Consider the following 13,827-nt stretch of genomic DNA (forward strand, 5'->3'; position numbering starts at 1 on the left):
GCGAAAGGCTTCTTGAGGGGAAAGCCGTAACTCTGTGAGATGATTTCACAGAACACAAAGAAGTTTCTCAGAAAGCTTCTTTCTCTTTGTTATCGGAGGATATTTTCTTTGGCCCTATAGTCTTCAAAGGGATCCGAAATATTTGTTCTCAGATTCCACAGAAATAGGGCTAGCAAAGAGATCCTCGAAATACACATGTAACTCTGTGAGATGAATTAACAGAACACTAAGCAGTTTCTCAGAAAGCTTCTTTCCAGATTTCATCTGATGATATTTCCTTTTTCACCATAGCCCTCTATGGGCTTCCAAATATCACTTTGCCAATTCCACAAGAACTGTCTTAGCGAAAGGCTTCTTGAGGGGAAAGCTGTAACTCTGTGAGATGATTTCACGGAACACTAAGAAGTTTCTCAGAAAGCTTCTTTCTCTTTGTTATCCGAGGATATTTCCTTTGGCCCTATAATCTTCAAAGGGATCCGAAATATCTGTTTTCAGATACCACAGAAATAGGACTAGCAAAGAGATCCTCGAAATACACATGTAACTCTGTGAGATGAATTAACAGAACACTAAGCAGTTTCGCAGAAAGTTTCTTTCCAGATTTCATCTGACGATATTTCCTTTTTCACCATAGCCCTCTATGGGCTTCCAAATATCACTTTGCCAATTCCACAAGAACTGTATTAGCGAAAGGCTTCTTGAGGGGAAAGCTGTAACTCTGTGAGATGATTTCACAGAACACAAAGAAGTTTCTCAGAAAGCTTCTTTCTCTTTGTTATCCGAGGATATTTCCTTTGGCCCTATAGTCTTCAAAGGGATCCGAAATATCTGTTCTCAGATTCCACAGAAATAGGGCTAGCAAAGACATCTTCGAAATACACATGTAACTCTGTGAGATGAATTAACAGAACACTAAGCAGTTTCTCAGAAAGCTTCTTTCCAGATTTCATCTGACGATATTTCCTTTTTCACCATAGCCCTCTATGGGCTTCCAAATATCACTTTGCCAATTCCACAAGAACTGTCTTAGCGAAAGGCTTCTTGAGGGGAAAGCTGTAACTCTGTGAGATGATTTCACAGAACACAAAGAAGTTTCTCAGAAAGCTTCTTTCTCTTTGTTATCGGAGGATTTTTCCTTTGGCCCTATAGTCTTCAAAGGGATCCGAAATATCTTTTCTCAGTTTCCACAGAAATAGGGCTAGCAAAGAGATCCTCGAAATACACATGTAACTCTGTGAGATGAATTAACAGAACACTAAGCAGTTTCTCAGAAAGCTTCTTTCCAGATTTCATCTGACGATATTTCCTTTTTCACCATAGCCCTCTATGGGCTTCCAAATATCACTTTGCCAATTCCACAAGAACTGTCTTAGCGAAAGGCTTCTTCAGGGGAAAGCTGTAACTCTGTGAGATGATTTCACAGAAAACAAAGAAGTTTCTCAGAAAGCTTCTTTCTCTTTGTTATCCGAGGATATTTCCTTTGGCCCTATAGTCTTCAAAGGGATCCGATATATCTGTTCTCAGATTCCACAGAAATAGGGCTAGCAAAGAGATCCTCGAAATACACATGTAACTCTGTGAGATGAATTAACAGAACACTAAGCAGTTTCTCAGAAAGCTTCTTTCCAGATTTCATCTGACGATATTTCCTTTTTCACCATAGCCCTCTATGGGCTTCCAAATATCACTTTGCCAATTCCACAAGAACTGTCTTAGCGAAAGGCTTCTTGAGGGGAAAGCTGTAACTCTGTGAGATGATTTCACAGAACACAAAGAAGTTTCTCAGAAAGCTTCTTTCTCTTTGTTATCGGAGGATTTTTCCTTTGGCCCTATAGTCTTCAAAGGGATCCGAAATATCTTTCTCAGTTTCCACAGAAATAGGGCTAGCAAAGAGACCCTCGAAATACACATGTAACTCTGTGAGATGAATTCACAGAACACTAAGCAGTTTCTCAGAAAGCTTCTTTCCAGATTTCATCTGACGATATTTCCTATTTCACCATAGCCCTCTATAGGCTTCCAAATATCACTTTGCCAATTACACAAGAACTATCGTAGCGAAAGGCTTCTTGACGGGAAAGCTGTAACTCTGTGAGATGATTTCACAGAACACAAAGAAGTTTCTCAGAAAGCTTCTTTCTCTTTGTTATCCGAGGATATTTCCTTAGGCACTATAGTCTTCAAAGGGATCCGAAATATCTGTTTTCAGATTCCACAGAAATAGGGCTAGCAAAGAGATCCTCGAAATACACATGTAACTCTGTGAGATGAATTAAAAAAACACTAAGCAGTTTCTCAGAAAGCTTCTTTCCAGATTTCATCTGACGATATTTCCTTTTTCACCATAGTCCTCTATGGGCTTCCAAATATCACTTTGCCAATTCCAAAAGAACTGTCTTAGCGAAAGGCTTCTTGATGGGAAAGCTGTAACTCTGTGAGATGATTTCACAGAACACAAAGAAGTTTCTCAGAACGCTTCCTTCTCTTTGTTATCGGAGGATTTTTCCTTTGGCCCTATAGTCTTCAAAGGGATCCGAAATATCTTTTCGCAGTTTCCACAGAAATAGGGCTAGCAAAGAGATCCTCGAAATACACATGTAACTCTGTGAGATGAATTCACAGAACACTAAGCAGTTTCTCAGAAAGCTTCTTTCCAGATTTCATCTGAGGATATTTCCTTTTTCACCATAGCCCTCTGTGGGCTTCCAAATATCACTTTGCCAATTCCACAAGAACTGTCTTAGCGAAAGCCTTCTTCAGGGGAAAGCTGTAACTCTGTGAGATGATTTCACAGAACACAAAGAAGTTTCTCAGAAAGCTTCTTTCTCTTTGTTATCGGAGGATATTTCCTTTGGCCCTATAGTCTTCAAAGGGATCCGAAATATCTGTTATCAGATTCCACAGAAATAGGGCTAGCAAAGAGATTCTCGAAATACACATGGAACTCTGTGAGATGAATTCACAGAACACTAAGTAGTTTCTCAGAAAGCTTCTTTCCAGATTTCATCTGACGATATTTCCTTTTTCACCATAGCCCTCTATGGGCTTCCAAATATCACTTTGCCTATTCCACAAGAACTGTCTTAGCGAAAGGCTTCTTGAGGGGAAAGCTGTAACTCTGTGAGATGATTTCACAGAACACAAAGAAGTTTCTCAGAAAGCTTCTTTCTCTTTGTTATCCGAGGATATTTCCTTTGGCCCTATAGTCTTCAAAGGGATCCGATATATCTGTTCTCAGATTCCACAGAAATAGGGCTAGCAAAGAGATCCTCGAAATACACATGTAACTCTGTGAGATGAATTAACAGAACACTAAGCAGTTTCTCAGAAAGCTTCTTTCCAGATTTCATCTGACGATATTTCCTTTTTCACCATAGCCCTCTATGGGCTTCCAAATATCACTTTGCCAATTCCACAAGAACTGTCTTAGCGAAAGGCTTCTTGAGGGGAAAGCTGTAACTCTGTGAGATGATTTCACAGAACACAAAGAAGTTTCTCAGAAAGCTTCTTTCTCTTTGTTATCAGAGGATTTTTCCTTTGGCCCTATAGTCTTCAAAGGGATCCGATATATCTTTCTCAGTTTCCACAGAAATAGGGCTAGCAAAGAGACCCTCGAAATACACATGTAACTCTGTGAGATGAATTCACAGAACACTAAGCAGTTTCTCAGAAAGCTTCTTTCCAGATTTCATCTGACGATATTTCCTATTTCACCATAGCCCTCTATAGGCTTCCAAATATCACTTTGCCAATTACACAAGAACTATCTTAGCGAAAGGCTTCTTGACGGGAAAGCTGTAACTCTGTGAGATGATTTCACAGAACACAAAGAAGTTTCTCAGAAAGCTTCTTTCTCTTTGTTATCCGAGGATATTTCCTTAGGCACTATAGTCTTCAAAGGGATCCGAAATATCTGTTTTCAGATTCCACAGAAATAGGGCTAGCAAAGAGATCCTCGAAATACACATGTAACTCTGTGAGATGAATTAAAAAAACACTAAGCAGTTGCGCAGAAAGCTTCTTTCCAGATTTCATCTGACGATATTTCCTTTTTCACCATAGCCCTCTATGGGCTTCCAAATATCACTTTGCCAATTCCACAAGAACTGTCTTAGCGAAAGGCTTCTTGAGGGGAAAGCTGTAACTCTGTGAGATGATTTCACAGAATACAAAGAAGTTTCTCAGAAAGCTTCTTTCTCTTTGTTATCGGAGGATTTTTCCTTTGGCCCTATAGTCTTCAAAGGGATCCGAAATATCTTTTCTCAGTTTCCACAGAAATAGGGCTAGCAAAGAGATCCTCGAAATACACATGTAACTCTGTGAGATGAATTCACAGAACACTAAGCAGTTTCTCAGAAAGCTTCTTTCCAGATTTCATCTGAGGATATTTCCTTTTTCACCATAGCCCTCTATGGGCTTCCAAATATCACTTTGCCAATTCCACAAGAACTGTCTTAGCGAAAGGCTTCTTGAGGGGAAAGCTGTAACTCTGTGAGATGATTTCACAGAACACAAAGAAGTTTCTCAGAAAGCTTCTTTCTCTTTGTTATCCGAGGATATTTCCTTTGGCCCTATAGTCTTCAAAGGGATCCGAAATATTTGTTCTCAGATTCCACAGAAATAGGGCTAGCAAAGAGATCCTCGAAATACACATGTAACTCTGTGAGATGAATTAACAGAACACTAAGCAGTTTCTCAGAAAGCTTCTTTCCAGATTTCATCTGATGATATTTCCTTTTTCACCATAGCCCTCTATGGGCTTCCAAATATCACTTTGCCAATTCCACAAGAACTGTCTTAGCGAAAGGCTTCTTGAGGGGAAAGCTGTAACTCTGTGAGATGATTTCACGGAACACAAAGAAGTTTCTCAGAAAGCTTCTTTCTCTTTGTTATCCGAGGATATTTCCTTTGGCCCTATAATCTTCAAAGGGATCCGAAATATCTGTTTTCAGATACCACAGAAATAGGACTAGCAAAGAGATCCTCGAAATACACATGTAACTCTGTGAGATGAATTAACAGAACACTAAGCAGTTTCGCAGAAAGTTTCTTTCCAGATTTCATCTGACGATATTTCCTTTTTCACCATAGCCCTCTATGGGCTTCCAAATATCACTTTGCCAATTCCACAAGAACTGTCTTAGCGAAAGGCTTCTTGAGGAGAAAGCTGTAACTCTGTGAGATGATTTCACAGAACACAAAGAAGTTTCTCAGAAAGCTTCTTTCTCTTTGTTATCCGAGGATATTTCCTTTGGCCCTATAGTCTTCAAAGGGATCCGAAATATCTGTTCTCAGATTCCACAGAAATAGGGCTAGCAAAGACATCTTCGAAATACACATGTAACTCTGTGAGATGAATTAACAGAACACTAAGCAGTTTCTCAGAAAGCTTCTTTCCAGATTTCATCTGACGATATTTCCTTTTTCACCATAGCCCTCTATGGGCTTCCAAATATCACTTTGCCAATTCCACAAGAACTGTCTTAGCGAAAGGCTTCTTGAGGGGAAAGCTGTAACTCTGTGAGATGATTTCACAGAACACAAAGAAGTTTCTCAGAAAGCTTCTTTCTCTTTGTTATCGGAGGATTTTTCCTTTGGCCCTATAGTCTTCAAAGGGATCCGAAATATCTTTTCTCAGTTTCCACAGAAATAGGGCTAGCAAAGAGATCCTCGAAATACACATGTAACTCTGTGAGATGAATTAACAGAACACTAAGCAGTTTCTCAGAAAGCTTCTTTCCAGATTTCATCTGACGATATTTCCTTTTTCACCATAGCCCTCTATGGGCTTCCAAATATCACTTTGCCAATTCCACAAGAACTGTCTTAGCGAAAGGCTTCTTCAGGGGAAAGCTGTAACTCTGTGAGATGATTTCACAGAAAACAAAGAAGTTTCTCAGAAAGCTTCTTTCTCTTTGTTATCCGAGGATATTTCCTTTGGCCCTATAGTCTTCAAAGGGATCCGATATATCTGTTCTCAGATTCCACAGAAATAGGGCTAGCAAAGAGATCCTCGAAATACACATGTAACTCTGTGAGATGAATTAACAGAACACTAAGCACTTTCTCAGAAAGCTTCTTTCCAGATTTCATCTGACGATATTTCCTTTTTCACCATAGCCCTCTATGGGCTTCCAAATATCACTTTGCCAATTCCACAAGAACTGTCTTAGCGAAAGGCTTCTTGAGGGGAAAGCTGTAACTCTGTGAGATGATATCACAGAACACAAAGAAGTTTCTCAGAAAGCTTCTTTCTCTTTGTTATCGGAGGATATTTCCTTTGGCCCTATAGTCTTCAAAGGGATCCGAAATATCTGTTCTCAGATTCCACAGAAATAGGGCTAGCAAAGAGATCCTCGAAATACACATGTAACTCTGTGAGATGAGTTAACAGAACACTAAGCAGTTTCTCAGAAAGCTTCTTTCCAGATTTCATCTGACGATATTTCCTTTTTCACCATAGCCCTCTATGGGCTTCCAAATATCACTTTGCCAATTCCACAAGAACTGTATTAGCGAAAGGCTTCTTGAGGGGAAAGCTGTAACTCTGTGAGATGATTTCACAGAACACAAAGAAGTTTCTCAGAAAGCTTCTTTCTCTTTGTTATCCGAGGATATTTCCTTTGGCCCTATAGTCTTCAAAGGGATCCGAAATATCTGTTTTCAGATTCCACAGAAATAGGACTAGCAAAGAGATCCTCGAAATACACATGTAACTCTGTGAGATGAATTAACAGAACACTTAGCAGTTTCGCAGAAAGATTCTTTCCAGATTTCATCTGACGATATTTCCTTTTTCACCATAGCCCTCTATGGGCTTCCAAATATCACTTTGCCAATTCCACAAGAACTGTCTTAGCGAAAGGCTTCTTGAGGGGAAAGCTGTAACTCTGTGAGATGATTTCACAGAACACAAAGAAGTTTCCAGAAAGCTTCTTTCTCTTTGTTATCGGAGGATTTTTCCTTTGGCCCTATAGTCTTCAAAGGGATCCGAAATATCTGTTCTCAGATTCCACAGAAATAGAGCTAGCAAAGAGATCCTCGAAATACACATGTAACTCTGTGAGATGAATTCACAGAACACTAAGCAGTTTCTCAGAAAGCTTCTTTCCAGATTTCCTCTGACTATATTTCCTATTTCACCATAGCCCTCTATGGGCTTCCAAATATCACTTTGCTAATTCCACAAGAACTGTCTTAGCGAAAGGCTTCTTGACGGAAAAGCTGTAACTCTGTGAGATGATTTCACAGAACACAAACAAGTTTCTCAGAAAGCTTCTTTCTCTTTGTTATCCGAGGATATTTCCTTTGGCCCTATAGTCTTCAAAGGGATCCGATATATCTGTTCTCAGATTCCACAGAAATAGGGCTAGCAAAGAGATCCTCGAAATACACATGTAACTCTGTGAGATGAATTAACAGAACACTAAGCAGTTTCTCAGAAAGCTTCTTTCCAGATTTCATCTGACGATATTTCCTTTTTCACCATAGCCCTCTATGGGCTTCCAAATATCACTTTGCCAATTCCACAAGAACTGTCTTAGCGAAAGGCTTCTTGAGGGGAAAGCTGTAACTCTGTGAGATGATTTCACAGAACACAAAGAAGTTTCTCAGAAAGCTTCTTTCTCTTTGTTATCGGAGGATTTTTCCTTTGGCCCTATAGTCTTCAAAGGGATCCGAAATATCTTTCTCAGTTTCCACAGAAATAGGGCTAGCAAAGAGACCCTCGAAATACACATGTAACTCTGTGAGATGAATTCACAGAACACTAAGCAGTTTCTCAGAAAGCTTCTTTCCAGATTTCATCTGACGATATTTCCTATTTCACCATAGCCCTCTATAGGCTTCCAAATATCACTTTGCCAATTACACAAGAACTATCGTAGCGAAAGGCTTCTTGACGGGAAAGCTGTAACTCTGTGAGATGATTTCACAGAACACAAAGAAGTTTCTCAGAAAGCTTCTTTCTCTTTGTTATCCGAGGATATTTCCTTAGGCACTATAGTCTTCAAAGGGATCCGAAATATCTGTTTTCAGATTCCACAGAAATAGGGCTAGCAAAGAGATCCTCGAAATACACATGTAACTCTGTGAGATGAATTAAAAAAACACTAAGCAGTTTCTCAGAAAGCTTCTTTCCAGATTTCATCTGACGATATTTCCTTTTTCACCATAGTCCTCTATGGGCTTCCAAATATCACTTTGCCAATTCCAAAAGAACTGTCTTAGCGAAAGGCTTCTTGATGGGAAAGCTGTAACTCTGTGAGATGATTTCACAGAACACAAAGAAGTTTCTCAGAACGCTTCCTTCTCTTTGTTATCGGAGGATTTTTCCTTTGGCCCTATAGTCTTCAAAGGGATCCGAAATATCTTTTCGCAGTTTCCACAGAAATAGGGCTAGCAAAGAGATCCTCGAAATACACATGTAACTCTGTGAGATGAATTCACAGAACACTAAGCAGTTTCTCAGAAAGCTTCTTTCCAGATTTCATCTGAGGATATTTCCTTTTTCACCATAGCCCTCTGTGGGCTTCCAAATATCACTTTGCCAATTCCACAAGAACTGTCTTAGCGAAAGCCTTCTTCAGGGGAAAGCTGTAACTCTGTGAGATGATTTCACAGAACACAAAGAAGTTTCTCAGAAAGCTTCTTTCTCTTTGTTATCGGAGGATATTTCCTTTGGCCCTATAGTCTTCAAAGGGATCCGAAATATCTGTTATCAGATTCCACAGAAATAGGGCTAGCAAAGAGATTCTCGAAATACACATGGAACTCTGTGAGATGAATTCACAGAACACTAAGTAGTTTCTCAGAAAGCTTCTTTCCAGATTTCATCTGACGATATTTCCTTTTTCACCATAGCCCTCTATGGGCTTCCAAATATCACTTTGCCTATTCCACAAGAACTGTCTTAGCGAAAGGCTTCTTGAGGGGAAAGCTGTAACTCTGTGAGATGATTTCACAGAACACAAAGAAGTTTCTCAGAAAGCTTCTTTCTCTTTGTTATCCGAGGATATTTCCTTTGGCCCTATAGTCTTCAAAGGGATCCGATATATCTGTTCTCAGATTCCACAGAAATAGGGCTAGCAAAGAGATCCTCGAAATACACATGTAACTCTGTGAGATGAATTAACAGAACACTAAGCAGTTTCTCAGAAAGCTTCTTTCCAGATTTCATCTGACGATATTTCCTTTTTCACCATAGCCCTCTATGGGCTTCCAAATATCACTTTGCCAATTCCACAAGAACTGTCTTAGCGAAAGGCTTCTTGAGGGGAAAGCTGTAACTCTGTGAGATGATTTCACAGAACACAAAGAAGTTTCTCAGAAAGCTTCTTTCTCTTTGTTATCAGAGGATTTTTCCTTTGGCCCTATAGTCTTCAAAGGGATCCGATATATCTTTCTCAGTTTCCACAGAAATAGGGCTAGCAAAGAGACCCTCGAAATACACATGTAACTCTGTGAGATGAATTCACAGAACACTAAGCAGTTTCTCAGAAAGCTTCTTTCCAGATTTCATCTGACGATATTTCCTATTTCACCATAGCCCTCTATAGGCTTCCAAATATCACTTTGCCAATTACACAAGAACTATCTTAGCGAAAGGCTTCTTGACGGGAAAGCTGTAACTCTGTGAGATGATTTCACAGAACACAAAGAAGTTTCTCAGAAAGCTTCTTTCTCTTTGTTATCCGAGGATATTTCCTTAGGCACTATAGTCTTCAAAGGGATCCGAAATATCTGTTTTCAGATTCCACAGAAATAGGGCTAGCAAAGAGATCCTCGAAATACACATGTAACTCTGTGAGATGAATTAAAAAAACACTAAGCAGTTGCGCAGAAAGCTTCTTTCCAGATTTCATCTGACGATATTTCCTTTTTCACCATAGCCCTCTATGGGCTTCCAAATATCACTTTGCCAATTCCACAAGAACTGTCTTAGCGAAAGGCTTCTTGAGGGGAAAGCTGTAACTCTGTGAGATGATTTCACAGAATACAAAGAAGTTTCTCAGAAAGCTTCTTTCTCTTTGTTATCGGAGGATTTTTCCTTTGGCCCTATAGTCTTCAAAGGGATCCGAAATATCTTTTCTCAGTTTCCACAGAAATAGGGCTAGCAAAGAGATCCTCGAAATACACATGTAACTCTGTGAGATGAATTCACAGAACACTAAGCAGTTTCTCAGAAAGCTTCTTTCCAGATTTCATCTGAGGATATTTCCTTTTTCACCATAGCCCTCTATGGGCTTCCAAATATCACTTTGCCAATTCCACAAGAACTGTCTTAGCGAAAGGCTTCTTGAGGGGAAAGCTGTAACTCTGTGAGATGATTTCACAGAACACAAAGAAGTTTCTCAGAAAGCTTCTTTCTCTTTGTTATCCGAGGATATTTCCTTTGGCCCTATAGTCTTCAAAGGGATCCGAAATATTTGTTCTCAGATTCCACAGAAATAGGGCTAGCAAAGAGATCCTCGAAATACACATGTAACTCTGTGAGATGAATTAACAGAACACTAAGCAGTTTCTCAGAAAGCTTCTTTCCAGATTTCATCTGATGATATTTCCTTTTTCACCATAGCCCTCTATGGGCTTCCAAATATCACTTTGCCAATTCCACAAGAACTGTCTTAGCGAAAGGCTTCTTGAGGGGAAAGCTGTAACTCTGTGAGATGATTTCACGGAACACAAAGAAGTTTCTCAGAAAGCTTCTTTCTCTTTGTTATCCGAGGATATTTCCTTTGGCCCTATAATCTTCAAAGGGATCCGAAATATCTGTTTTCAGATACCACAGAAATAGGACTAGCAAAGAGATCCTCGAAATACACATGTAACTCTGTGAGATGAATTAACAGAACACTAAGCAGTTTCGCAGAAAGTTTCTTTCCAGATTTCATCTGACGATATTTCCTTTTTCACCATAGCCCTCTATGGGCTTCCAAATATCACTTTGCCAATTCCACAAGAACTGTCTTAGCGAAAGGCTTCTTGAGGAGAAAGCTGTAACTCTGTGAGATGATTTCACAGAACACAAAGAAGTTTCTCAGAAAGCTTCTTTCTCTTTGTTATCCGAGGATATTTCCTTTGGCCCTATAGTCTTCAAAGGGATCCGAAATATCTGTTCTCAGATTCCACAGAAATAGGGCTAGCAAAGACATCTTCGAAATACACATGTAACTCTGTGAGATGAATTAACAGAACACTAAGCAGTTTCTCAGAAAGCTTCTTTCCAGATTTCATCTGACGATATTTCCTTTTTCACCATAGCCCTCTATGGGCTTCCAAATATCACTTTGCCAATTCCACAAGAACTGTCTTAGCGAAAGGCTTCTTGAGGGGAAAGCTGTAACTCTGTGAGATGATTTCACAGAACACAAAGAAGTTTCTCAGAAAGCTTCTTTCTCTTTGTTATCGGAGGATTTTTCCTTTGGCCCTATAGTCTTCAAAGGGATCCGAAATATCTTTTCTCAGTTTCCACAGAAATAGGGCTAGCAAAGAGATCCTCGAAATACACATGTAACTCTGTGAGATGAATTAACAGAACACTAAGCAGTTTCTCAGAAAGCTTCTTTCCAGATTTCATCTGACGATATTTCCTTTTTCACCATAGCCCTCTATGGGCTTCCAAATATCACTTTGCCAATTCCACAAGAACTGTCTTAGCGAAAGGCTTCTTCAGGGGAAAGCTGTAACTCTGTGAGATGATTTCACAGAAAACAAAGAAGTTTCTCAGAAAGCTTCTTTCTCTTTGTTATCCGAGGATATTTCCTTTGGCCCTATAGTCTTCAAAGGGATCCGATATATCTGTTCTCAGATTCCACAGAAATAGGGCTAGCAAAGAGATCCTCGAAATACACATGTAACTCTGTGAGATGAATTAACAGAACACTAAGCACTTTCTCAGAAAGCTTCTTTCCAGATTTCATCTGACGATATTTCCTTTTTCACCATAGCCCTCTATGGGCTTCCAAATATCACTTTGCCAATTCCACAAGAACTGTCTTAGCGAAAGGCTTCTTGAGGGGAAAGCTGTAACTCTGTGAGATGATATCACAGAACACAAAGAAGTTTCTCAGAAAGCTTCTTTCTCTTTGTTATCGGAGGATATTTCCTTTGGCCCTATAGTCTTCAAAGGGATCCGAAATATCTGTTCTCAGATTCCACAGAAATAGGGCTAGCAAAGAGATCCTCGAAATACACATGTAACTCTGTGAGATGAGTTAACAGAACACTAAGCAGTTTCTCAGAAAGCTTCTTTCCAGATTTCATCTGACGATATTTCCTTTTTCACCATAGCCCTCTATGGGCTTCCAAATATCACTTTGCCAATTCCACAAGAACTGTATTAGCGAAAGGCTTCTTGAGGGGAAAGCTGTAACTCTGTGAGATGATTTCACAGAACACAAAGAAGTTTCTCAGAAAGCTTCTTTCTCTTTGTTATCCGAGGATATTTCCTTTGGCCCTATAGTCTTCAAAGGGATCCGAAATATCTGTTTTCAGATTCCACAGAAATAGGACTAGCAAAGAGATCCTCGAAATACACATGTAACTCTGTGAGATGAATTAACAGAACACTTAGCAGTTTCGCAGAAAGATTCTTTCCAGATTTCATCTGACGATATTTCCTTTTTCACCATAGCCCTCTATGGGCTTCCAAATATCACTTTGCCAATTCCACAAGAACTGTCTTAGCGAAAGGCTTCTTGAGGGGAAAGCTGTAACTCTGTGAGATGATTTCACAGAACACAAAGAAGTTTCCAGAAAGCTTCTTTCTCTTTGTTATCGGAGGATTTTTCCTTTGGCCCTATAGTCTTCAAAGGGATCCGAAATATCTGTTCTCAGATTCCACAGAAATAGAGCTAGCAAAGAGATCCTCGAAATACACATGTAACTCTGTGAGATGAATTCACAGAACACTAAGCAGTTTCTCAGAAAGCTTCTTTCCAGATTTCCTCTGACTATATTTCCTATTTCACCATAGCCCTCTATGGGCTTCCAAATATCACTTTGCTAATTCCACAAGAACTGTCTTAGCGAAAGGCTTCTTGACGGAAAAGCTGTAACTCTGTGAGATGATTTCACAGAACACAAACAAGTTTCTCAGAAAGCTTCTTTCTCTTTGTTATCCGAGGATATTTCCTTAGGCACTATAGTCTTCAAAGGGATCCGAAATATCTGTTTTCAGATTCCACAGAAATAGGGCTAGCAAAGAGATCCTCGAAATACACATGGAACTCTGTGAGATGAATTAAGAGAACACTTAGCAGTTTCTCAGAAAGCTTCTTTCCAGATTTCATCTGACGATATTTCCTTTTTCACCATAGCCCTCTATGGGCTTCCAAATATCACTTTGCCTATTCCACAAGAACTGTCTTAGCGAAAGGCTTCTTGAGGGGAAAGCTGTAACTCTGTGAGATGATTTCACAGAACACAAAGAAGTTTCTCAGAAAGCTTCTTTCTCTTTGTTATCCGAGGATATTTCCTTTGGCCCTATAGTCTTCAAAGGGATCCGAAATATCTGTTTTCAGATTCCACAGAAATAGGGCTAGCAAAGAGATCCTCGAAATACACATGGAACTCTGTGAGATGAATTCACAGAACACTAAGCAGTTTCTCAGAAAGCTTCTTTCCAGATTCCATCTGAGGATATTTCCTTTTTCACCATAGCCCTCTATGGGCTTCCAAATATCACTTTGCCTATTCCACAAGAACTGTCTTAGCGAAAGGCTTCTTGAGGGGAAAGCTGTAACTCTGTGAGATGATTTCACAGAACACAAAGAAGTTTCTCAGAAAGCTTCTTTCTCTTTGTTATCCGAGGATATTTCCTTTGGC

This window comes from Macaca nemestrina, chromosome 11, assembly GCF_043159975.1.
Source record: "Macaca nemestrina isolate mMacNem1 chromosome 11, mMacNem.hap1, whole genome shotgun sequence".
Taxonomy (NCBI): Eukaryota; Metazoa; Chordata; class Mammalia; order Primates; family Cercopithecidae; genus Macaca; species Macaca nemestrina.